The 27487-nt window shown below is 46.3% G+C and overlaps 1 protein-coding gene across 4 annotated transcripts in view; it reads left to right on the top strand.

Annotated features, from left to right (window-relative positions):
- The first annotated feature begins 3556 nt into the window (after positions 1-3556).
- Positions 3557-27487, top strand: part of LOC119655141 (ALK tyrosine kinase receptor) — a 67826-nt gene continuing 43895 nt past the window's right edge. Inside the window, exons 1-2 of one of the 4 annotated variants that reach the window (XM_038060877.1) lie at positions 16726-16940; positions 17295-17569. The gene's annotated coding sequence lies outside the window, so the exon portion shown is untranslated. Of the gene's footprint in view, positions 4165-16725; positions 17570-17690; positions 17780-27487 lie in introns of those variants that run through there. The other 3 variants (XM_038060878.1, XM_038060876.1, XM_038060879.1) reach the window with 3 other exon arrangements.

Raw genomic sequence — 27487 nt, 5'->3', positions numbered from 1 at the left:
TCAATTCTAGCGCAGATTTCCAGCAGCTCGTCACTAGGAACTGGCGGTATTGCCGTCACATTCAGAGGTTGCTGGAAGCTGTCTGTGTTCTCCTCTTGTTGGGTGAATAACCCCTAGATAATTTTCAACAAGAGTGAAGGGCACGTGATCTGCAGAGATGATCGTCCTCTGAATCGCCCCGTCACGTTTCTTAAGACGCTCCCCCACGGGTTTATGTCCGCTTCCGAACAGAACTCCTTAAAGCATGGCGAGCTTGAAGGTTTTGCGGACTTCCTTATAGACGCGCTCTTTTTGCTCTTGATCGATTCTGCCTACCGCCCTCTGAACGACTCTTCTGGCTAGATGACAGGCTGATCAAAGGCTGCCAGTACAGTATTCCACCAGTAGTTTTGTCTTCTACTGGGAAATGAGCACCTTCTAGGCATGGATGCGGCACACACTTTGGCGATGCATTGGGCCACATGAGCAGCCTTCTCCTCCTTTATTAGGTTGATGCTTTATTAGGTTGATCTAACCATACCTCTATGAAGGTCCTCTCATCCAGAGCTTTAGCAGACCAGCCTGATATCTTTCTCGGTTTCGGGCACGATGGTCTTCTGCCCGGCGACTCCACCTACAGCCCAAAGAAGATTGCCCCGTGATCGCTGTGGGTGTAGTCCTTCCTGACGCACCAGGACACACCACGTGCCGAGGCAGGACTGACAAAAGTTAGGTTTACGATTGAAGCAGACCCCGTTTTTGAAAGGTGTTTACATAACCTGTGTTGACCAGAATTATATCCAACTGCCCAAAAGCGTCTAATAGACTGCGGCCCCTTGCATTTTTCTCTCCAACCAGCAAGTCACCAGTAATTGCCCTTGGAATATACCCCTTGCGCCGAGAACAAAACTGTCAAGCATTTCTTCGAATTCGGACAGTGTCAAACTTGATGGTGCGTAATAGCTACACACATATACCCCGTTTATTGTCGCCCACACAAAGACGCTGTATGCCTGACTCCCAGTACATTGTATGGCTTGTCGACCGCATGCCCATATAGCCGCTTCACCAGTTGAATCTGCAACCCATACGCCACCGTGACGGTTCTTATAGGGTTCGATAATGATGGAAATTTCCACCTCCCATTCGTAGGTGGTCTGCTCGAATAAATCTTGAACGACCCTGCAATCTTCTTCTTTCTTCTTTTTCTTCAGCCGTTGTCCCGTTCACAAGCGGAGTCGGCTCGTCGTGATTGGTTTCGCCATTTGGCTCTATCGAATGCTTGATCTGGGTGCAATCTCGAGGCTTTTAAATCTCCATCCAGCGTATCAAGCCACCGTTGTTTCGACCTGCCTTTTGATCGTTCTTCGATGTTCAGACCAATCTTGGGAATCGAATTCTCGTTAGCGTGAATTGCGTGACCATACCATCGAAAATGCCTCTCTCGCAATTTTTCCACGATCGGTGCAACTCCATAACGATCGTGGGTATCCTCATTTCGGATGTGATCAAAACCTGTCACGTCGCTAGCCCAACGCAACATCTTCGTCCCCATTACCGCAAGACGCCGTTCATTGTCTTTTATAGTTGGACAACACTTAGAACCAAAGAGAGCGACAGGACGGACAACATTGCGTAAATTTTAGATTTGAGACGTTCGTTGGTATGTCGATCACAAACAACACCAGTTGTGGAACGCCACTTCATCCAGGTTGCGTTAATGCGTGAAGCAATTTCATAACGCAGTTCTCCATTGGCTGATAGCGTTGACCCGAGGTATTTAAATCGCTCAGTTCTGGGTAGATCACTACCGCTGACAGTGATTGTGCCTGTTTCTTAGGGATCGGTCGTCAAAAATTCAGTTTTGTTTAGATTCAATCTGAGACCGTGTTGCATGAGGCGATCATTCGATTTTTGGACAAGTTGCTCGAGATCATTTTTGCTATTAGATGCTAGGAAAACATCATCTGTATAAAGCAGTGTGTAGGGCGCTGAACGTTAGATATCCCTTGTGACGGTGTCCATAACAAGAACAAAGAGGAGTGGTGAGATGGCACGTCGTCAATGCGACAAAAACACTTGCACATTTTTTGACAATACCGACTGAAGTGGACGCCCTAGCATTTTTGCGAGGCTTGTTATTCGATCCGATCATATTGTTTTTTGCGGGACCTGTCACCAAGAGAAGTCAGGTAGGATTTATCATAGTGGAATAACTCCAACTATAATTTATTTATCTCTTTCCCTGATCTCAGCACTTTATTTTTGTTTTACTGAGGATAGTACAAAGTATGTTGGCTCAAACCCTTCTCCTTTACCTGGGCTTCGGACCAGCATGCTATGTAAATAACATGACGGAGTTAAGTGGTTCAAAGGACATTGTAGCATTATATTATATTTCATTGATAACCACCGCTCTCACAATGTTCCAATTACCCGTGCAAGACTCTCGTGTTGAACGGTTTGCTGAAACCGCCGACTCCCCCCCCCCCCTCTTCCGCTCTTCTGTCATCTGTTTTCTAAGAAAGCCCAACCTTGCCAACTCATCCTTATAATTTTGCACAGCTTTGAAGTCAGTCTTTCGCCTTCCAGTTCTTCCTCTAGTAGCCTTCCGTCGAAATGCTCCTACCCCAACAAATACCTAAGTTGAGTCTTCGCATCACAACCTAGCAAGGCTACTTGATTCAGCATACACAGCCAGATTCCATAATTCTTGCATTGGTGGAGGACACGAAATATCATAGGACATAGGATAAGTAAGCGGAGGCAACGATGACGTTTCATCCCCTGACATTAACCTGGAATATCAAGATGACCGCCATTAGGCCCTGTGAACAGAATTATGGCAGCATGGTTACCTCTAACAATTTTGATAGCTGGACGTATGGCTTTAGGATCTCTCATCCAAGAAGGTTTCGTTAAATGGAACCCATGGCTGGGCTGGTATGCTATTTCAACTCAGTCAGTCAGTTCTACCTACTGCTCTTGTTATTCATCTGGCAAGATGATTCACTGACAAAAAGTCAGATATTCCACCGGCAGTCGGGCTTTCTACTGGGATATGTGTATCGTCTGGCCGATGACTAGTCGCACGCCGGTATATCAAGAGTTCTGCTGATTGTGTGCCTGATACTCTCTTAGTTTGTTTCTCAGATTCAAGACGATTGCATGATGATCCCTATGGGTATACGGGTCACCAGATTCCAAGAAATATCCACTGTTGAAGACTAGGTCTAAAGCTGGTAGATCTCCTTTTTTCTGGGATGCACGAGATGGAGAGGCTGATATTCAACTAACTCGGGTAACGTATCCTAAATCCATGAAGTTAAACTATTCGTTGATAGGCAGATCAATATTCAAGGGAGTAGTTGAACAGCGCAGTCAACCTCCGGTGGTGCGACTTTCTCCCTTCCCAACCTTACTCGCATCCGTCTTTGTTGGGGTTGTTCTTCCGAATATAAGAGCTATTTTCTTTTCCGACCAAATCTACAACCAACCCTGTTCAGCATCTTTGATAATTCTTGCCGTGCTCATCGCAGCTATTTTTCTTGGGATGCAGTCTCTAAGATGCCTTGATCCCGGTCCGACTTGATTCATTTGCACATGTGAATCTGCCTTAATAGCCGTCGTATTCGTTGGAAACGTGCACTTGAACGGATGCTCCGAATTTTATCAAACTTTGTGGGTTTTCTATAATTGTCCCCTTCAAGATACTTGAATATTATTTATACACTCGAGATATTTTCACGTTTGCACGGAGAAAACTTCCTACTTTCTCGCTGGTCTGCTTCAAGAATTATTTCAAGACGACGGTGGCTATGGTCATCGTTTCTGTGACGATAAATGATGATGGTGGTGACGACGGAGCAACTGACGGGAGGAAATTAGTGCTGAAGTGGTTTTAGTGAATTTTGAATTTATTTAAAATTGTGACGCTGTACATCCGGTTCTAGATTGATTGTAATTAAAGTTGGTAGTAACAAAGATAATTTGAATATCAAATTAGAAATGATACTATGTACATCGTGGTATGCAAGTTCGGTTGTATCTGATATACGCAGTTATGCTCTTCGTAGTTTAAACTGAAAATACTGCAAGATATGATTACTCCTTAGAGAACTAGCGTTCACTAAGGATTTGTAGCGATGCGCCAGAAGTTATATTCGCATGCTGAATCGATATTTGGTAAGTTACTGACTACTTCCTGCACAAGCTTTAACCTTTATTTCCTAGTATTGTATATAGCAAAACGAATGCAATAATTTCGATAGTCCGATCAAATAGAACTTGAATACCCTTACTCCGGCACTGGACCAAGAAAAAAGATGAATTCAGATAGTGGGAGCGCTTTACAAAGCCCCCGGTCGTAACAATATCCTCTTCAAAGCATATCCCCCCACCTAACAAGCCTCGAAAAAATTCTAACACACCCATCTAAACCACAGCATGATGGACCCCTGTCCTGTTGAGACCATGGGATTGCTTTTTAAATTAGGGACAATCCTAGTATATTTGATCGCATATATCGATATTTCCGGAGCCAGTTGTTCCCTTCCTCAGTTCTTATGTATGAGGAAGGAAGTAACTGGCTCCCGAAATCATCATCAACAACGGCGCAACAACCGGTATCCAGTCTAGGCCTGCCTTAATAAGGAGCTCCAGACATCCCGGTTTTGCGCCGAGGTCCACCAATTCGATATCCCTAAAAGCTGTTTGGCGTCCTGACCTACGCCATCGCTCCATTTTAGGCAGGGTCTGCCGCGTCTTCTTTTTCTACCATAGATATTGCCCTTATAGACTTCCCGGGTGGGATCATCCCCATCCATACGGATTAAGTGACCCGATATCGATATCGTCAGCATAGGCGAGTAATTGGGTGGACTTAAAGAGGATCGTACCTCTCTTTCTCGAGGGCCAGGGTAAAGAGGACGCATGATAGGGCATCCCCTTGTCGCAGACCGTTGTTGATGTCGAATGGTCTTGAGAGTGATCCTGCTGCTTTTATCTGGCCTCGCACATTGGTCAGGGTCAGCCTAGTCAGTCTTATCAGTTTCGTCGGGATACCGAATTCTCTCATGGCCGTGTACAGTTTTACCTTAGCTATGCTATCGATGAAGAGTTGATGCAACTGAGATCCATATTCCAATAATTTTTCCATCGCTTGCCGCAGAGAGCAAATCTGACCTGTTGCTGATTTGGCTGGAGTGAAGCCTCTTTGGTATGGGCCAATGATGTTCTGGGCGTATGGGGCTATCCGGGCTAGCAGGATAGCGGAGAGTATCTTATAGATGGTACTCAGCAACGTGATACCTCTATAATTGCTGCACTGTGTGATGTCTCCCTTTTTATGTATGAGACAGATAATGCCTCGTTGCCAATCGTCAGGCATTGATTCGCTGTCCCATACCTTGAGCACAAGTTGATGAACCACTTGGTGTAATTGGTCGCCTCCATATTTAACCAATTCGGCTGTAATTCTATCAGCTCCTGACGACTTATGATTTTTTAGCCGATGAATTGCACGGACTGGCTTTCCTAAACTTGGTGGTGGCAGTAATTGTCCGTCGTCTTCAACGCGCCGATGTTTTGGTTGTTCAGTAGCTAATCAAAGTACTCAACCCATCGCTCCAATATGTCCATTCTGTCGGAAATCAGATTTCGCTCTTTGTCTCGGCAGGATGAACATCGAGGTATATAAGGCTTCATCTTGCTGACTTGTTGGTAAAACTTGCGCGCCTGGTGCGGTTGCTCCCTGTACTTTTCTAGTTCACAGACTTGTTGGTTCTCCCAGGCTTCCTTTTTCCGTCTGTGAAGTCGCTTCTCCGCTCGACGGAGTTCGTGATAAGTCTCTGCGCGTGCCCGCGTTCTTTGAGAATGCAACATGCGGCATTCTTCCGTTCCGTTGCTAGCTTATTATTATTCTGTTAAGGGAAAGTCGCACCGCGTCCATGAAGAACTATTGTGCCCCTTTTACTGGTTATAGTGTACCTGTTGATCATAGTATCTCAAGCAGGCCTGTAACCGTTAGGAACTTTAGTATGTTCCCCACTTCCAGAAGTTTCAGCTTTGCATCTGGTATTAAGTGTTCTCCCAGATGAATCGACCTACTTTGCACAAGTGCCGGACACTGTCCCAGCACGTGCATAGAGGTTTCGTCCTCCTCCTCACAGAACCTGCAGGCAGTGTCCGTAAGTGATAGTTCAGCCAACAATGACCAGTGAGAATTCCCACTATGATTCGGAGGTTCTTTTTGGTGAGGTTTAAGCAATCCTTTGTACGCATGGGTTCGTATCCCCCAATAAGCACCCTGGACTGCTCCATCCCTGGTAGGCCTGCCCAATATAGTTCCCTCAACCGTTCCTCTTCATTTCCTAGAGTCATAGCCATGAAATCGTTTCTGATTCCACAGAAGGGTTCTGGCCAGTGTAAAGGCATCCCTGCTCCCTTCTTGACTAGTTTATCCTCTGCCTCGTTGCCTTCCAACCCAGCATGGCCTGGAACCCAAAGAATTCAGTCTCTCAAGGCATTTCCATACCAGTTTAGAGTTCACCTGGTTGGACCTAAGTGCCCTGATCGCTGCTTGACTATCGGTGAGAATAGCTATGTTCTGCCCCCTGTAGTTCCTTTGCAGATTAAAGTAGGCACATTTGTCTATGGCGTAAATTTCCGCCTGGAATATGCTAGTGTACCTGCCCATTGGCTCAAAGTACATTAGCCTTGGACCAATGACACCGGCACCCGCTCCCTCTGCTGTGAGGGATCCGTCAGTGTACCAAGTAACCAGTTGCTGGTTTAAGCCGTATGCCGCAGCCATGCTCTCCCAGTTTGCCTTGTTAGTCCAACGTGTTTCAAACTTCTAATAGAAGTGAAACCTCGTTGTCATGTTGTCCCTCGGTATCAGTGATTCGGGATACCGCCTAGAAAGGATATCAATCTTCCTTCGATTTAGGCAGCTCCCCGCCTCACTCATGCTACCGGCCATCCTGAATATTGATCTCCTTGCCTGCATCTGTATGTGCAGATGGACAGGGGTTAATCCCAGAAGGACCTCCAGGGATGATGCCGTTGGGCATGTCCTCATTGCCCCACTGATACACACGCAAGCCAGCCTTCGGAGCTTAGGTAATTCCTTGGCTTGTGTGCTGAGTTGGGTTTTTCTGCCCAGATTACCGCTCCATAGGCAATCATTGGCCTTACTATTGCAGTATATATCCAAAGTAGTATCATCGGGCTGCAACCCCATTTTTTTCCTGCTATGGATCTGCAAGTCATCAGAGCCCTCGTGGCTTTTCGACAAGTGTTTATGACATGTGTCTTCCAGAGTAATTTTTGGTCTAGCGTGATTCCCAAATATTTGACCTATGTTTCTCGTTTCACCTCCATATCATGTAATGTTATGGCTTTCAGGTGATCCAGCTTACGCCTCCTAGTGAATGGTACTATGGTGGTTTTGGTTGAGTTGATCCGCAGTCCCACCTTCCTGCATCAGGCACTAGTAACCCTTAATTCAGTTTGGATTCTATCACATAGGGTATCTTCATATTTGCCCCTACAGATTAGAACAATGTCGTCCGCGTAGCCCTGGACTTGTATTCCAGTATTAGTTAACACGTCCAGGAGTTCATCCACTACCATACTCCACATCAGCGGCGATAGTACTCCACCCTGTGGACAGTCTTGAGTGGTGTTCATGATAATAGAATTTGTACCTGTTTGTACCTCTATTTATCTGCTTTCTAGCATTTTACCCATCCAGAGTGCCAGGGTGTTTCCCACTCCTTTGCGGCTCAGGGCATCCTGTATCTCTGTGTGCGATGTGTTGTCGAATGCTCCTTCGATATCCAAAAACGCACACAGTACAATTTCTTTTGTTTCTATGGCGTCCCGTAGTACCTCTGTCAGCTGATACAGAGCAGTTTCAGTTGACCGTCCTGCCCGGTAAGCGTGTTGACAGTGATGTATGTTAGCTTACATTCATCGTCAAACCAGCCGTTCCGACTCCTTTTGCGGCTAGGGCCAAGTATGCTTGTGGCCGTATCCATGATAACGTTCTTCAGGTGATTGTGCAGATCATTTGTTGATGCTTCATCTCCGGGTCCTCTGTTGACTGCGGTTATTGCGGCATCCATTTCCCTCTTATAGGTGTCGCGGAGGACTGTGTTGTGGATGGCTTCAGTATTCACCCTGACCTGATTGTCAGAGGGGATTCTAGGTGGTATTGTTACTCGAGCTCGAAGCACCATACCAACGAGATAGTGATCCGAGTCTATATTGGCCCCCCTATATATTCTGACATTCATCAAGGCTGAGAGGTGGGGGCGTTTGATCAACACGTGGTCAATTTGGTTGAAAGTGGTCCCGTCTGGAGAGGCCCACGTATGTTTGTGGACCGCTTTCCGCGCAAACCTGGTACTTCCAACAACCATTTCGTATGACCCTGCTAATTGAATAATCCGCAGTCCGTTATCATTTGTTTTTTCGTGTAAACTGTGGGAGCCAACCTATCGCCTGAATACGGACTCCTTCCCTACTTGGCTGGTAAAATCCCCAAGTATGATTTTGATATCATATCTGGGACAGGCTTCGAGGGTTCGTTCTACTGCCTCGTAGAAGGTATCCTTCTCCGACTCTGCAGTCTCCTTTGTAGGGGCGTGAACTTTAATGAGGCTCCCGAAATACTGACATCAAAAACCACGGCGTCAGGGTGTAAGCAAAGTAGTCCGAACCATACAAATCCGTGTCTGCAAGCTAATTATTGGTACCCTCAGTGGTAATATGGAGCTCATCGAAAGAGGCGCGTCGATATCTACGGTGTGGTGCCAAAAACTGCGATATACAATATGAATGTGATAAAAATTGTCATAAGCTCGTGTACTTATTAATTTACGCACTGAATATGGTGTTATCTCTGAGAGTTCCTGTGACGTCATTAGTCAAGTCAAGTGATTTGACGACCCGTTGATGAAGCTCAGCTGATCATTTCTATTCTTCCTTCACGGGCAACACGTAGCCAGGAAAGACACGAAGAACTTTAATGCGCCGACGACTAAAACCTTCATAGTGGGTGATTTCAATTGTCATATTGCCATGGAGGTGAAGGCATAGCGCATATCGTCGATTTTGTCGATATTCTCGTCCTTATACTCGTCAATACAGGCTTTATTAAAATATCCTCTTATTATCTAGAGCCTAGTGCAGTTATAAGCAGCCGCAGCGCTTATTTAGGCAAGGCCTTCTCCGACCGTTTTCTATAAAACACTGTTCTGGTTTACATTCAGGACCTCTGGAGATGACTCCGCATGGCTGATAACGGAAATGCTGAGAACTCGTGTGAAAACTATGTAACCCTATGATGTGAGGCCATGGCCTGAGAGATCGATGGGCACATTGTAGTTGGAGAGGAAATCTGCATGGATGACAGTTCAATTGAAGGCTCAGCGTAAGCGTAGGTTGGATTGTATGGACAGAATACCATACCTGACACTCTATAAGGAATTAGGCACCGTAAACTTGATGACTTAAGGCGGTCACTTATTTTTTAACACGTTTAGAAGCAATGACTTCACGATCTATATTGATGGGAATGTTTCAATTCTTGTCGAACATATGTAGGCGGTTTTCTACGGGAGCTGTGGTAGTGCCGACCTCCTCCGTTTGAGTAGAAGACAGAACTAGTACTTTCCCTGATTAGATTCCAGGGAAGAATACCAGAGATAGCGGTAACGGGTATGGTCACCGTAAACACGATGATACTAGCAAAAGCTGTCTCACTCTGAGCTTTTAGATGCCGACCTGTCGCGTGATCGGCTCAATGATGTCGACTTGGAGCGCCTTTGACGCTGATTTTCCGCCTCCTTTCAAGTAAATGGGATAAATTGGGTCATGGAAACGCGCATGACTGCCATTGCGCGCTGGTGACTGTGGTGGATGAAAACGTGATGGACGAGCTCTTTAACTAGGCAAGGGAAATGATTTGATGACTTTCAGTGTGCTAGCGATGGCTTGAAGGAGGAGACCGGCCTAGTTGATCTTGATGATATCGTTAGTAACGGGAGATCCGTCCAGAGTCCTCAAGTGACGCTAGAACTGGAACAAGTTGTTATCCCCAGAGACTAGTTGGTCAACGATTTTGCAGAGCTGGCAATCTGCGAATTTGGTTAAACGCTTTTAAAAATTCCGCCTAAAAATAGTTGTTCTTGCTTACCCCTAGTGTATTCAAAAGATTTCGGCGACCTTTTCCTAGTCTCAACGCATATTTGATGGTTGATGAAGGTGAATTAAACTTTTCCACACTTACGAGTTGGCTTTCCAGAAGGACGACAAATGAACCGGCAAAATAGCCATGAATGAAGCCAGAGGTGTTTCTTTTATTGATCATTTGAAATTCCCGGAGAGCTTGTTGCAAACAATCTGGTATTCGTTGTCAGTAAGGAAGTCCTTGTTGTTCATAGAATAGTTTTGTTTTGACGAAGATCCAACCTTGCGGAGACAGTACCACTGGTACGAACATGCTAGACCAATAGCGAGGGAAAAAGCTGAGTTTTGACAAGTCTTGGGTATCGTAGTGTGTAACCACCAAAAACGTGCAGTATCCAAGCATGCCATAACGACCTCGAATGTGAGGTGAAAGTGAGTTCCGAATCCAGTAGATCCCTAAAGGAATTAAACAGACGATTGCACCAGCTTAGGAGGAATCGCCTCGGGATTGAACAATGGTCCAGGCATGCTTTGTATGCGCTCAACGGTGGAGTTGGGCTCGAGGTGGCTGTGGCGTTAAACAAGGCAACCTGCTAGAGTTGCACCCCCGGTGAGGTTTTCGTAAAGGCGCACCTTTCGAGAAATCGGAGGGGAGTTTGGCCGAAAGTCTTAGGCATTTCCGTAGCATGCGCAGTAGACACAAGGTCTTTCTTAAAAAGTTTCCTCGGGTATTGCTTAACAACTTTCACCACAGCCGGTTTTTGGCCTCTAGAATTCGCAGAAACGAAACCTATGCTGGCATTGTGTGGTTACCTCGGGACATTTACACTTGGTGTGCTTCTCCACTTTAACCTTTTCTAGGAGACAGTTAAGATCTCGGATTTCAAGACAGCGCATAGGCTCCAGACTAGAAACCAGAGCCTTCTCTCCCAGTAGCTCCTCAATCGTCTCCTAGAAAGGTACTTTTGTTAGTTGTCTTCGAGTTTAATTCAGCGAGGATTTATCGTAATATGGTAGCCTTCATTTTTAGTATGAAAGACACTTATCCTCCACTCTTTTTAGGCTTCTTCTTATAGCAGATTTCATTGCGAATTTTCGCCGAATGTCTTGCATTCCGTCGGTTTTTCATTGGTGATTTACCATTTACACTTGCCATAACTTTGGGCAGACGATTTTCTGATAGAGTGGCATTTTGCTTCCTTTAATCCATCTTTGTCTTCTTTTTTTGGGCCCTGGAGACAACTTGGATGAAGATTCCTTCAGACGCGTTTTTCTCTTTCAGCTTTTTCCGCAGTTCGCTGTGCAGTGGACTATTTGTGATCTGTTCGGCGCTCACAGTGTTCTCAACGGCAACCGCGACTATTTTTACTTTTCGCGGGTTTTCCGCTGCTGCCAATGTTCGCCTGTAGAAAGAAATAGGTTCAAGCGTTCTTCCAATTCTATCTGCTCGAACTGCTCGGGTTTAATGATTTTCTCTTGCCTTTTTTACCGAACAGGAGAACTGCAGGGTACCGCACGGGCAGCCGCATCACATTGCAAGATCTCCTCTTTATTTAAGTGTCCCGCTGTCTCGGCGGGAACAGGTACACTTTTGGAGGCAAAACTCCTACCCCAGTTTCCTGAGGCTTGACTTATGCTTAAGCTCTCATAGGTAATGCCTTCTAGCACTTGTTAGTGAAACTCCCCATTCTCTGGCTCACGCATTAAAGTCACCGCCAATTTTTGACCAACCTGTCTATCATGCCGGCGGGGGAAGGAACTAGGAAGTGGGCTGGGATAGGGAGGATGCGTGAGGGGTTTGGGAAAGGAAGTTAGGATTTGCGCTGAGGGTGGGTGGGTTTTGAAAACTGGGAAGAGGAGTAGATGCCGTTGAAGAAGATTACTCTACCATCGGGGTCAAAAGGAAGGTTTCGGGACTGGAGAGATAGGAGGATTTGAGGGAATAGATGAGTTCGTAGAAGATTCTCTTCAACGATCCGGATCTGCATGGTCTGGAAGATAAGTGGGTTTGGATGGGATAGGCATTTGAGGGCATGACGGGCTAGGACGGCGTCGATGCGGGGAGTTTGACAGGAGTCGTAGAGGATCTGATTGGAGATGTATTTGGAGCGGTCTTCGTTCTTGTTTCGAAAAGTGGTGTAGGCTTCTGCGCTCTTTGAGACGGAGTCGTTCGATTTGGTGAGGGGAAGTGTCGGGCCAGAAAATGAAGCCGAAAATAAGGAGAGGACGGATAAGCTGCTTGTAGCAAAACAGCTTGACTTTCTGAGGTGTGGGGCTGCTATATTTTAGGATTGAGTAGAGGGATTTGAAGGCACCAGTTGCACGGCTTAGTGCCTTCGTGATATGTGGGAGGTGTCAGGTGGATCTTCAGGGATAGGGTTGATATGTCGTTCCTCATTTTCGGTGTCATTTTAGCGTTACTGTAGAATACGATGATCTCGCATTTTTGCGGGTTTAGGGATAGTTTTCAGCGGGTGAAATACCGGTGGAGCTCGTCTAAATAGGAACTCAGGCGGGCTTCACCGGCTATCCCAGCCAGGTGGAGGTGTAGAGGATGAGGTCATCCGCGTATTAGAGGATTCGGATTGGATTTGGTTTGGGTAGGTCTGCGGTGAACAGGGAGAAGAGGGTAGCGGAGAGGACTGATCCCTGAGGGATGCCAGCCTAGAATATGGGGGATTTCCGTCCATCAAAAAAGCTAAGAATTAGCTTGCAGAGGTGCAGATGGAACTGGAGAACTTCGGAAAGCTTGGATGCGAGTCCGTATTGTCATACGGAGTCGAAAGCTTTCTTTATGTCGAGAAGACAGGGTATGGTCGGTGCGTTCCGGTTGAGGCCGAGGAGGATGTTCGATTGAGCACGAGGAGTGCATGCTCAACCGAGTGCTTGGGTCGGTTGGCGAATTGGAATTGTGGGAGTGAATGGAGTCGCAATGCTCATCGATAATGACTTTGATGATCCGCTCGAATATCTTGGCAGATGATGAGAGGATTGAGATAGGCCTATAGCTATCGGGATTTAGAGGATTTTGGTTCCTTTTTGGAATAGGAACAATTCGTGCACTCTTCCAATCTGTTGGGAAGTTGGGCGTTGATAAGGCAGTGGTTGATGGTGGAGGACATAATGAGAGCAATGCTAGCGGCGCATTTCTTGAGGATGATGGAGGGCATTTTGTCAAGTCCAACTGATTTTTTGTTTTTGGAGGCAGCGATGGCTGCCCTGACGGAGTCTGGACTGAGAAAGTGAATGGGGAGGATATTTTCTCGCTGACTTGGATCGGCGAGGGCGTGTGTGTGTTGGGGAATGTGTGTGGGTTGGGGAATGAGGTAGGAGGGGTGGGCCAGGAGTTGGGAGATCTTTCCGCTTACCTCGTTGTCGAAACTTGGTTCACGGAAGTGGAGGGTGCAGTGGTGGGCTTGGAGGAAGTGGTGAGCAAGGACGTTCACTTTTCCTGTGGGTGGGATGTTTTGGGGTAGGATCGCGTTTTGTTGGACTGATTTGCAGGCAGGTTTTCCTTAGTTCCTTGTAGGTACCAGGATTCAGTTCGATGTTGGAGAGGCGGTTGTGGAGAAATTGATTGTGTATGATTTCTAAACGATCTCCGCCTGAGAGTCTTTTTATAGTGGATATTGGCCAGGATGTCGTCAGGCAAGGTGATTTGGTTGCGGTAGTTCAAGGGACGGGATGAGATTAGTTCGTCGCATACTTTCCGAATTGCTTCGGTGTATTGACGGACTGTTACGTCAATGGAGTCGTTAGGAACTGTACAGTTGGTTGGGAGTAGGAGGGGTTGAAGTTTGGTTTTGAGGGCCAAGTTGATGTGTTTCCAGTTTGCGCGCTGGAAGTCGGGAACCGAAGGTTGAGTGGACCGAACGACTGTATCCGGGAGTTTGATGCGGAGGATTATGGCATCGTGATCGCTGATGCCAGGGACCGTTTCGAGGAAGGAAGGATGGAGGAAGGAAAATTGATCTGTGGTCGGTCAGTCCGCAAAAAGATGAAATTGGGAAAGGAAGGATTGTATCTATAGTTCAACCTAGTTTCACATAGGAGAACTATATCGGGTTTGTGCTCGCCAAGGAAAAGCTCGAACTCATGTCTGCGGGCAAATTCAAGGAAGTCTGGATTGGAGATGTTGGTGAGGACACAGACGGTCGGGTGAAGGCTGAGTTTGTGATAGGACGACCAGTGGAACGGGAAGTAGTTGTGGGGAGAGGGTGGGTGGGAGACGTAGGTTTTTATGCGTTCCTCCTTTCCACCACCTGGACGAACCGTGGGCACTTTCTGTAGTTGTTGGGGTGGTCGTTGCCCCACAGTTAACGCACTTCGCTGCTTGCTCACCTGGAGGCAGTTGCGGGGAAAGGGTGGGTGGAAGGCGCACGTTTTTGTGCGTTCTTCCTTGCCACCACCTGGACCATGAGCGCTTTCTGTAGTTGGCGGGGTGGTCGTTGCCCCCACAGTTAACGCACTTCGGCGCACTTCGGTTTTGGCGCATTCGCCAGGGCCGTGTAGCTGGTCGCACTTAACAAACCTGTATGTGAGGTGGTAGTTGGTTGTCGCGTGTCCGATGCGCTGGCAATTTTTGCGCTCTAGCACTTGTTTGTTTTTGATTTGTTCGAAGCGAACAATCATGTGCTGTATAGCCTTAACTTCTCGCAGCTGTTCCTCGCTAAAGGTCGCGTCAAAAGTGACCAACCAAAGATCGAGGTTGATGCTGTTTGTCTTTGCCCAGATCGTGGCAAAGCGTTTTACGCTCACAGTGTTTGAGACTTCCTGAGCCTTCAACTCTTCGACGATCTCCGGAGGGGAGAACGTCGTATCAAGGCCTCGTAGGATGAGGCTGGTCGTCTTCTCAGAAGGGAGGGTGTACGTGAAAAACTTATTCTTGTTCTCCACAGGGATTTTTTTTGCGGTCAAGTAATCTTCCGGCATTTTGGTAATAATTTGATGGGAACTACCTGATTTCTTGACCAGGTAGTTATTAGGGAGTGCACGAGACATGGTTTCTTTTATACCTTTGAAGGCAATCGAGTTCTTGACTACCATGAGTGGAGGTATTCTTCGACGTACCTCCTTCTTAGATGAGGCTGCAGCAGCTGGTCTCGGCTGTTGAGGTTGAGGTTGCTTGGGCCGGTTGGGCTATCGGTAGCCTCGCGTCTCTATGGAGTTTGCCTATTATAGTCAATTGCACCTCTGATTTGTAGGTGAGCAATGAGCAATCCTATAATGGCTTAGATTGATTTGAATCAACCCCATTTTTTGAATTCAGGGCACTTGATACTTCCGGCAGTTTGTATCCTATCCAAGTGATCTTTCCACCCCCCCTTGAGGTCCCTGTCACGCTCCCGAGTAAAGTACCCTTTCCTTGCATGGTCTGCATCGGTCAGAATGTTAAACAGCACCCGTACAGACCCTCGCCATCTCTGTAAGATGCACACTGGTCTGGTAAGCTGTTTTCGATTGCGCTTCGTTTCTCCATGCCGGTCCATCTGTCTGAAAGCTGCTTATGGATGTCGTTTTTGAGAACAAGAAAAAAGTGATAATTTTAACTCTGGGCAACGTAAGAGTGATGATTTCCCATTGTAGGTAGTTAGCCAGGTAAAGGATCAGCCCGCCACAGTGTATATTCTGCTCTATTTTTGTCCTTAAACTAATTTTCCCCATTCTGGTTACAACATTCTACCCAATAAAGTCGATAAGCATCAATCCTCGTTCTACTTGTTTATGCTGCATTTCCCAGTTGCGGAGGCAGAATACCTACCAAGAAATAAATATTCTCACTTCCTGATCCTGATCCAAAGATATTTCCCACTTTAGAGCTATTTCCTTAGTTATTCAACCATCGATTTCCGTTCTCATTTCCAATCAAGCTGCAACCAAGAATATTTTCAACCTGTGGACGTATAATCTGATTTCAAAAGTGAATTTCCCGCTTGAAATTTCCTTTCGTCGTTAAATCGAGTTTCCCTCGTTCAGAATCCTCCGATAATACAATCTAGTGTATCTATTTCCTTGAAACGCATACTTGCAGCATCCTTGCCGTGTACCGACCGCCACACAGTCACAGATCTATCTTGGTCCTCAGTACACAGTAACATCCTTCCCAACGGTTGGCCTGCTCCATTCGCAGCATTCGCCTAGTCCCTATTGCAAATTAATGATCCACCTGTCACACCGAGAGTCAAGTTGAGTCGAGAGTGGAAATTGTCGGGCCGGAAAAGCGCCTGCGTCCTCACATGCCCTAGGACACAGCAAGTTTGCAATTTAACACTGTGTGGAGACGGCATCTAAGGCCGAGTTTCCCATGCTTGGGGTTCATACCCAAACAAAAGTTCAACAGCTTTCCCGCTAATTGAAAACGATGTTACTTCACTCTGCATGTTCCCGAGAGAGTATGTGTATGCGTGAATGTGATGGAATTTTCCTCCCTTTGAGTTTTCATCTCGCATCGTATGTGATACGCGAGCATCTTGTCGAGATTCTAAGAACCACTCCGGGAGCATCCGCTCATATTTTCCAATTCCGCTGAGGGGGAGAAAATCTCTGAATCTGTCGCTACGTTCTGCAGTTTGCTAGTCTTCGTCGGTCGGGAAAAACAGGACATTTTTCCTATCCTAACTAGTCCGTTGCGTTGTACCATTGGAAAAGTTCTGTGTTATGAATCTGTTTCTTTTCCCGAATAATTCGCTCCCAGCTTGCTACGGTCGCGTTCGAGGGAAATTGCAAGCACATAGTTGGGATTACGCGGAAAAAACGTAATGCAAGTAAATGAAAAACAGAAAATTCAGTGAGGAAAGCAACATGAACTTCCAAAACCGAAAAATTCTTGTTAGATAGTTTTTTTTCCTCTGCCTATGGTTCCTCAAACTTTAAGGAGGTGGAGTTGGACCAGCAGCATCAGCAGCAGGGATATGTGTGGAAAGGATTTTCTTTCGTCGACATGTTTGTGTTAGTGAGGAAAACCTTGCATTGACGCAGCATCTCAGCACAGGATTACGATGACTGGAAAATTTTCCCATCGTTTCAGCATCCCCTGAACGAAAAGTTACCTCTTATTTTTTCGCACTGATTATAGAAAAGCAGAAAATCCGTGTTTGTGATTTTTCATATTTTTATAGGAAAGCTGAAAAGCGAAAAAGAAATTGTCAGTGTCGAAACGAGTGAAAGTAAAACGGTTTTCGTGCGTGTAATCTATGAAAATTTCGGTTGTTTCCAATTGTGAAAAACGTCGCGACAAACGACTCCGGTGCTGGTTTTTCCATATATGCGACGGAGAACTCCCTTCGAATTTTTGTAGCCCGGAGTGCCTAGTCCTGAAAATGGTGGTGAAAAACAATACGAAAATGCCAGTTGGTTTGTGAAAAATAATGGAAATGTGGAAAATTGTTCAATGGTGAATGTCTTTTCTGCATTTAATTGTAATTTTATGGGATTTTGTCCTGTCCTAATGCGTTATAAAACACATCCTGTGTGCGTCGGTCATTCCGTTACAATAGGAGAATGGTGCAGCAAAAACCCAACCAGACTTCCGAAAAACAAGAAAATCTTGGGAAGTTTTCACTCGAATTGATGGATGGATGGATTTTCTCGGTGCATGTTTAAGGTCTCTATAAATAAACACACACGACATAATAAATCTTGAAAGCATCGCGACAGAGGATTATCTAGTTCGGCTGGTGATGTCTAGAGAGTCTAGGGAAAATGGGGAAAGTCGACGGCGGCGGCTCGCGTCAAAAGGAAAAATGAAAATTAGCTGCGTCACAGACAACACAACAACAACAACAACAGCCCCAGCAGCGGCCGAATGTCGTTGAATAGCGTTGCCTCCGGTCCGGGCCGCAAGGACGGGAAAGACTGGTCACTTCCGACGTGTATCTCTGACGGTGTGCTACCAAAATAAGAATTGAGATGGAGATCGTAATTTTCAGCCGGTGGAAAACCAACCCTCCTTAATTTTCGCCATAGGAAATTTGGCATTTGGCCTCAAAAACGGTCGGCCATGTCCCCCCTGCTTGCTTCCAGCACGCAATTCATGCTATGCACTCGCATATTTAACCTCTGTCCTTATCTCTTACTGACCCAACCCCAGTCACCCTTGTCTGCTTAATAAAATTAAATGGATCACCACACCATTAATTTGGAATGCAGTTTCTTGTTTAGCTGGGACTTGCAGCCAGTTTACAATGGGGATGAAGTGCGATGCAGTGTATTTTCGTTAAGTAATTGATAGGGTTTATTAGCAGTGGGGGTGAAAGAGCGCCGTAAGAAAGTCAGTTCTAAGAGGATTAGAGGACGCTTGCCATTGTAGCATCGTTTGTACCCGCTTCGGTACACCCACTTTGATTTCAATGTTGTACATACATCCTATTGTGTGGAATTTTGTGTGCAGAGGGAACAAGTGGGATGCTTTAACCTTTTTATTCGGTCTTCGTTGAAATGATTAACCTTTTGATGGAGTTTTGCAGTAGCTCGGTGTCCTTTCATGTTGACCTGGTGTAAGGAAAGGTTTTACGCTGTTCATCTTGGATGCATATCTACCAATTAGACCTGGTAATTTATCGATTGTTGATTTCGGTAACCACTATGGTGATTTTTGATGCAGCTTGTGATATTTTGGGGGAGGGGGTTGAAAATATCAGTGACTGATTTCACATTTGGTTCGAAACATGCAATGAGAAGAGAAAATAATTTTTTAACGGACTTTTTTGGAGTTGAAATGAAGCCAAGTCCCAAGGTCTACCTTACCTCAAATTATCAGATTTTAAGGACAAGTTAAGGGATTTTTTAAGTTTTGGTGGTTCTCCCAATTTTCAGCTACATATAACGCCCAGTTGATACCCTATCTTGCTCAATTCCACTCATGTCTTGCTCCACACCTAGCTCCTTTTTCAAGTCCCCGCAAACCTTCAACTGCCCTTAACTATTTGCTTCAATACCGGCCAGAACTTGGGAAATAGTTTACACTAGCTTACTTAGTGAGTGGTATATTTCCTATGAATTCGCTGGTTAATCAACTTGAAGGAATATTAGTTAAAAGATCAGGAACTCTGTGAAATTATAACTCCATGCTGCCTTTTTTCAATGTGTGACCTATCCACTTCCACTTCCGCCAAGTACTTCATTTGTTATTGTCAGGGCAGAGTACTGCGAAGGCATTGCATCATCGACAGAAACAACGCTTCTTAGGTAAGCGAATTGTTTGACGCCTTCGATATTCCACTAATTAATGCAACAAGAAGGATGGAAGATGACATTGTACATTGAGCTCCTCAATGTTTTCCGGACAAGGCTGTCTAAAAAAATGTCACCGATAACAAGGGAAAATAATATCGGTGACAAGATACAACCCTACGAACTCCACTTTGAATTTCACATTCCTCTAAGAATTTACCTCGAATTGTCATTTTGCGTCGTTATATATCGCTCTGATAATAGCTGTCAGTTTGTCTGGAATGCCCCTCCTCCGTAGAGCATCTCATATACACTTCCTGTTGACACTATCGAAAATTTTCTTTAAATCGACGAAGAGCAGATGTAGCGGTAATTTAAACCTCTGATATTGCTTCATAACGATTCGAAGGGTCTTAATGTGGTTGGTAAAGAAAGATCCAAAACGGAACCAACCTGCTCTTCAGCGATCAAGTTTTTGAGGTGGAGTTTCATCGGATGTTATTCGATTGTAAATTGTAGTGAAGTGCTCCTACCACTTCTTCAGCATTATAGATGAGAAGGATACCGTCATGTATATTTTTATTTGCAGCATCCTCTGCACATTTTTACGGTGACAGAACCCCAACGCATCTTACCCATACCAACACGTAGCAGTCTCTTCTGGTCTCTTCATTCATCGGTTCTCTATCACGTTTTCGCAGACAGCTAGATCTTTTAACGTGGCCGGCAATTTCAACCGCGCCAAGGGGTAGCCAAGTGCTCATCAATATTCAAAGGCGGGTTGTATAGAGTGTGTATTGTTTCGGTATCCATCTGAGATCCAAAAGTCTCCTCGAAATCGATGAAGACAGGTGAACGGTAGAACTGAATTCCATTCCTTGTTCCAAAAAGATCTGAATGGTGGTGATATGGTCAATATAGGAGAATCTTGCGGAGAAATAATCCTGCTCTCTGTCGATCAAGCGACTGAGTCGTTCTTTAATGCGCTCCGGGATTATTTTAGCTACTATAAAGTGGCTCTTGCTCGACGCTTTTTTGGTTCCATGGGAACGGGAAAGCGTTCTAAGAGCGTATGTTCAGGAGGAATTCCTGCAGGATGTAGTCTCGGCCCTCATATTTGCGGTTGTCCCTTCCTGGGAGTTTCATGGTATAGAGTTTGCAATGTCAATAATACAACTTTGGATCTTTATTCCAGTGTTAGTTAGCTCTTCCAAAAACTCGTTAATCACTATACTCAATACTCCTGGTCGTCGTGGCGCATAGACGTCGAACGACCCCACGACTAGCGATTTCGACGCCGTACTGTCCATTACGCGAGTCCGATCCAGTCACTAAGTCAGACGACTTCCGCCGGTTATTCGTACTGGACCTTAAAATTCTCCTTCTTGTCATTTTTGGTGGTGCATTTTATCCCTAACTGCCAGGTGTAGCTTCCTCAGTGAGTAATCTGCAAGACTGCAAAGTTCCTGCACTTTCCTCACCTACCCCCTGAGACGCTGCGGTGGCGTACAGAAATTGAGACTGAATCCCTCCTCGTTTCACAACCGGGCTTGGGACCGGGTGCGGCGCAGTTTTGGTTTATTATTATTATCCATTATTAGAGTCGAGAAAGTACTTGCCTCTTCCGTTGATATCTTTGCTTCTCGAAACTTCACTACATGCGCTGTCATCGCAGCCGATCAGAAGTAGTAACACCTTCCTTTCGTAGCGATTTGTTCCGCTAGGATCCGGATAGGTGGTAGGGAGTGACCTAATGCTGGATTCCAATGAAAAATGTCTCCAATCAGCAATCATGGAAGACATATTTTTTAAATTGAACTTTAGGATGATGTCAAATTAAGTGCATGCTTTCGCTGGCCACCACTACATTCCACACACGATTAGTAAAGGTGCAGTTCTTGTCAGGTTGACCTAGGTCCCCTTCGCTTTATTAAGAGTGGAAATTTTATTCCAATGTCAGGATCATCCACCTCATCAGGCATGGCCGCACTTGCAGTTTCTACCAATCTGCAACTGCCACTTGTACGGAAAACTTGAGAATCTGAGGCCTTTCACAGTGAGTAGAAGTAGAGGAGGACCATTGAGATTCCAGAAAAGGGCACCCATCTTGAGTGCGAAAACTGGAGGGGTATCGGCGTACTTCTTGCCGTCACAAAGATAATAGCTAAAATAATCCTGTAATACATCAAAGGATACTTCGAAAGCTTGGTCGACAGAGAGCAGGCTGGTTTTCGCGCTGGATCCTCTTTCATTGACCACATCAACACTCTATGGATCATTTTGGAACAGTGTGCAGAATTTAGATCTCCGCTTCACCTGCTCTTCATTGAATTCTAGAAAGCTTTGAACAGCGTGAACAGGAAGTCTATCTGGCGTCTTCTACGCAGGAGGGACATTCTGGAGAAGACGGCTTCCTGGCCATGAGAGCGCACCTTGCGGTAACTGTCAGAAATAATCCGACACTGAATTCGTGTCTGCTAGTGCTCGGCTAGAGTACAAAAGAACATTGCCACAATGGGGAGACAAGTACTCTCAAGAATCCCTCTATCTTATCTCGGTTAAGTTCAAAATATTGGTGTAATTCTCGCTCGAGTTGGAGAAAGCGAGCATTCTGAGGACCCTCACTACCATTGTCGATTAGCGTAAGCAAATTCCAGAAACCAATCATAGTCCATTTTCAATAGCCAAAGGTCGTAGCCATGAGGTCAGTCCCTATCCGAGGCGTTGTTGACCTTTTGGTAGCGGTAAAGTGTCAAAATTTGGAGGTTGTTAGTCTACAAATTTCTATCCCTTTTAGTCACGTCGTACGACAACCAGGGAAGACTTTGAGTGTTTTCTAAGGCCTCAACTAACAGAGCACTCGATATTCGCCAATTAAGTTTTCAGCGTAAATTTCAAAATATTGGTGAATACTTTAGGATCCACCTGCAGTTTCCACATGCCAGTTTTTCGCCTTCTTTGTGGATATGGTAAATGATTTCCCTTCATTCCATCAGTATTTGGATGTATTTTACCACCTCACCGACCTCACCTCTTTTCTTTTATAGATGGGGGATCAATAGCAGGGATGGAGTGTTCACTTTCGGAAGAACATTCCTCCGTTGCTGCTAATGAAGTACCAAGAAGTAGGATGCCCATCTTTTGTTTAGCAAATTAATCTTTGTTCATTATGCGTCCATCCTTGTCTCCGCAGAGGCTAATCTTTGCTTGACAACTATATTTAAGCGTTCTCACTACTTTCAATGCTCGTCTGATGCTGTTTGTCACTTAATGCTCCGCGGAGTCTCATCAAAATGTTTTTCTTCCTCTTTCACATCGATGGGCGGTTTTCACTAAATATCCTTTGCTTTCCGCTGGAACCGGAACTACGATAAACCCAGCTGTTGCTTTTTTCACTGAGCAGGAAATATTCCTTCTTTTAGGTTCGCTTCGAAAGTGTTAGCGAAAAACGAGCCCAGTTTCCACTGCCAGCGTCAGAGCTCTGTTAGGGGTGCCATCCAAATCTGGTGCCTGTGAATCGTCGATCCTACTACATATTTAGATCCTTGCATACTGGAAGTTTCTCGCACTCGTAGAATTGGATCATCGTTTGTTGTGTGTGTAGGTGGTGAGGAAATAGGGTGGCGATAATGTCTTTAAGGAAGGGCGGGTTGGCCACCTGAGGTGATCTTCGCAATCTTTTCATTACGACTCTGTAAGATCCACCCTAAGTGTTTATATTGCCATGGTCGCACAACTGTTGATGTCAGTACTTTTAAATCCTCCGAGTCACCTCTTTTAAGCGGCCCCGCAGTTGCCTCATCTAAGCCGCGAAAATCGTGTCTCCCCGTCGTCCAGCCGGGCAAACCACCCATCATTCTGACTGTGCCCTTTTTTGAACTTGATTCGCCTTTGACTTCGATGTAGATTCTCCGTGGTCACTGTGACTATAATCCCTATTGACTTGCCAAGCGGCTCTACTGCCCGATGCGGCACTGATATATATCGGCTCCACCATAGATCCCAAGGTCCTTTCTCGGAGAGAGTGTGGGGCCCCGACATTTGCGAATACCACATCTAGCTTTGCAAATTTTCCGAGCAGAACATATCGTCTTTCATGTGTTGTCCACCTGCTCCATTTGAGAGACCACGTGTCAAAATCCTCTTCTATGTTTTTCGGTCAATGTCTTATGTCCAGAACCACAGCGCTCAGCATCTGATTATACCCGACGAATGTAGCGCTGGGTGGCGGATAGCAGTTATATATGTGGATTAATAATCCTCTTTTCCCTAGAATACACGTTGGGCCTTTGACTCAAATGCCCCAAATGATTTCGATATGCTCACTAATTATAGCTTCGCAGTGGTGCAGGATGATTTGTATCAATTTCATTTGCGATTTGTGTTCTTGTGTTCTTCATCTTCTTTCGATATCTCCTTCTCTGAAGTGTCCCCTTCCTCCTAGCTTCCATATCTTCCTTGTGAATTCCGCTACCATTTTCCATAATTAAGGCTACATGCCTCTCGTCGGTAGCTTCAGCCGTCCTCCTCACCCGCTTCACTTCTTTGAGAGTTGAGCTCCTTTTTCTATTTGGAGTTGGCTGCCCTGTTGATTCGTTTAACCGTTCGCATAGCCTTTTCCCCGATTTTTCTTCTCTCTTGTTTTGAACGAGCGTCACTTGTGTCATCTAGCCCTTTTTTATGCTCGCCGCTTTGACTCCTCCTACACTCTGAGCCTTGCCGTACACCAACCAAGGTGAAATGCATTTACGAACAAGGTCGCGGACTCCTGTCCTAGACAGACTACCAGTTAAAACACTCCCCTGGGTCTAGTACTCTAGCCTGAAGTCGCTTGACACATTAACTCAAGCCAGATCTATTCAGTGTAGGAGCACAACTCCGTGATTCAAGTGGCCTCAGCTATCCTCGCATCTTTCCTATCCATTTTTCTCCTGTTTTGAGTGTATCGTGCCACTCGGCTCCACGTGTCCTCGCTATACAGCATGGCCTTAACTGTGGTGTCCGGAGACGCTTGAAATCCATCCATCGGAAGGTGATGGTGTTGGCGCTCCCATCTTCTGTAGAAGAAAAAGGTATGGCAGGCATCAATCACCACATCCTTGCATGCGAAGACAGCGCAGGTTCTCCTTTCGCTTCCACTCAAAATCATGGAGAGCGATCGGAATAACTCCCACTATCACCATTGCTGCTGGTTCCGATACAGTACGATAGGCGGATGCAACTCGCAGGACTTGCCGCATCACCATCCCCAGACCAGATGCAATTCATCAGACATATTGAGTCGTAGAAAACTATTGAATAATGCGTTTCAAACACCCAGACCAACGACAGATTCCTGAGTCGCTCCGATATGATTTTGATTTTACGCTGTCCTTCCCGGATCCATACTTTCACCATGCTTCAAATTGTTCCTCAATATCTGTAAAAGGTAGTTTGGAGTATGGAAACGATTTTCCAGCGCCTCAGGTGGTACTTGGCACCTTGTAGAATTGTCACAAAACTATCACTCAGCACTCGGCGACTATGTGTCTCAGCCAGTTTCACCGTCTGGACCACTTCTTCAATCATATCAATTGTGGATCGCCCGCTCTAAAACCATATTGTGTTGGTGATTAGCCTCCCACAGCACTTATGGCGTCACTTAGTTTTGGCTGTGTTCAACATACTGAGAGAACGGTATATCGACTTTGCCCTTGCCTATTAGCACAGACCTTGCAATCTTCTAATGGGAGGGGAAAATACAAACATGAGTTGGATGCGTAGAGTAGCAAGTCCCGCTTATATTTGAACAGAACCTTCAGCAATTCGTTGGGAATACCATTCGGTCCTGGTGCTTTTTGATCCTAGATGGATAGGACCGCCTCCTCTGGTTTTTTTTTTTTTTTTTTTTTTTTTTGGAGTAGGGTAGGTGAATGCGTTTACGCACAGAGTGTTGGACTCCCGCAAAAGCACGCTGGCGGACTACCAACTAAACACCTCCCTGTCATCAGAGAACTAGCCTGGAACCGTTTGACACATTACTTCGGGCTAGCCCTCCCGCTCTCCCGGCTTTGGGAGCCTTCAAGTCAAGGAATTCCTTTCACCAACGGGAGGGGAGGGGAGGAAGGGAGTTGTTAGTTCAGGGAACCCCTTACCGTCCGATCCCTCTGCCGGTCGAGTTCAATCTTCTTCGTAGTAAGAAGAGCCCGAACATAATGCGCAATACGATTCCAGCTGCCAGCGCTCTTCAGCATCTCTCTGACAATGTTGTCTGGAGAGAGCTCCCCTGTGTCTGCATAAAGCTGCTGGCGGAGGCCATCCCACCTCTCGCAAGAGAAAAAGGTGTGCTCAGCGTCATCCGGCACTCCATTGCAGAACACACAATCAGGAGATCGCGCCTTCCCAACCCTGTGCAGGTAAGACTGAAAACCTCCATGCCCACTTAGAAGTTGGGTAAGGAAGTAATCAATCTCACCGTGCTTTCTGTTCAACCATGGGTCTACTTTGTCGATGAGCCGCGCAGTCCACTTGCCCCTTGGCTCATTTTGCCAAGAAACTTGCCACTCGTTAAGGGTGCGTTGACGTTCTTCACGGGCAACCACTTCTCTTAAGTTTTCGCCCTTACGGCGATAGATAGCTTTGCGCTCCTTGGCAAGGAGGGCAACGGGGATCACTCCCGCAATCACCATCACAGCCGGTTCGGAGACAGTGCGATAAGCAGACGCCACTCGCAGAGCTCCCCGCCTCTGCACTTGAGCTAGGCGTTTACGATGCACCTCCTTGTCAAGGGCATCAGCCCATACCTCCGCACCATAGAGAAGGACGGACTGCGTTGCTCCCATGAGGAGACGTCTCCTAGTTGATATAGGGCCGCCCACATTCGCCATTAGCCGACTCAACGCCGCGACTCCTGTTGCAGCCCTGTCCGCGGCTGCTTTGATTTGCTCGAAGAAGCTCATCTTCGAGTCGAGCATTAAACCAAGGTATTTAACCGCTGGTTTTGACTCTATAGTCAACTCGCCGATCGATATGGGACGCAAGGTCGGGATTCTCCTTCTGGTCAGAATGACTACTTCGGTTTTTTCCAGCGCAAGGTTGAAACCGTGAGCAGTCATCCATCCGCTTACCCGTCGCATCAATATGCCAAGTCTGCTTTGCGCCTGTTCAACAGTGCGTCCGGCAACAAGTGCCGCAACGTCGTCTGCATAACCGACCAGGCGCGACTCTTCAGGCATATCGAGTCTCAGCAGACTATCGTAGGAAGCGTTCCAGAGGTCCGGCCCTAGGATGGATCCCTGCGCTACTCCCGACGTGATTTCCATCCTCCTCTGGCCCTCTAGCGTCTCATAGAACAGGGAGCGGTCTTTCAGATAATCCTTCAATATCCGCAAGAGATAGCTTGGCACGTGAAAGGAGTTCTCTAGTGTGCCCAGCATATCTGTCCATCTTACGGAATTGAAGGCATTTCTGACGTCAAGCGTTATGAGGAGCACTATCCGTCGAGATCGGCGGCTGTGTGCCCCGGCTCGATTAAACGCATCTACGACCTCCATAACAGCATCCACTGTAGATTTCCCTGTTCTAAACCCGAACTGCCTTGCGGATAAGTCCCCGGCAACACGGATCGCTTCAGCGAGTCTACCCCTGATGAGCTTCTCGAGCACTTTTCCGGCCGTGTCAAGCATACACAGCGGTCGGTATGCAGACGGGAGCTCCGGATCTCCTTTACCCTTACGGATTAACGCGAGTCTGGCCACTTTCCAGCGAGAAGGAAAAATGCCCTCCTTCAAGCACGCGTTGAACGCTACGAGTAGCAATTCTGGCCGTTGGCGGAACACCAGTTTGTAAACTTCCGCCGGGATGCCATCAGGGCCTGGCGCCTTCCTGTTTTTCATAGTGAGAACCGCTTCTTCGAGTTCTCCCATTGTGAAAAGGGGGCAATCCACGAGGCTTTCCGCGCTGTTTACATCAACCCGTACAGGGTGTCTGGGGAACAATGCCCGCACAATGCGGTCCATCTGGTCGGTGCTCAGTATGCAGGGCTTCCGCAGAGCCCCGATTTTCCGAGTGACAAGCTTATAGCCAAGTCCCCACGGGTCATCATTCACCTCATTAACGAGATTTTGCCAGCCGCGAGCTTTGCTTTTATTTATAGCGCTGC

The sequence above is a fragment of the Hermetia illucens genome, chromosome 4, assembly GCF_905115235.1.
Source record: "Hermetia illucens chromosome 4, iHerIll2.2.curated.20191125, whole genome shotgun sequence".
In the NCBI taxonomy this organism is placed as follows: Eukaryota; Metazoa; Arthropoda; class Insecta; order Diptera; family Stratiomyidae; genus Hermetia; species Hermetia illucens.
This window is presented reverse-complemented; position numbering and strand designations above follow the sequence as displayed.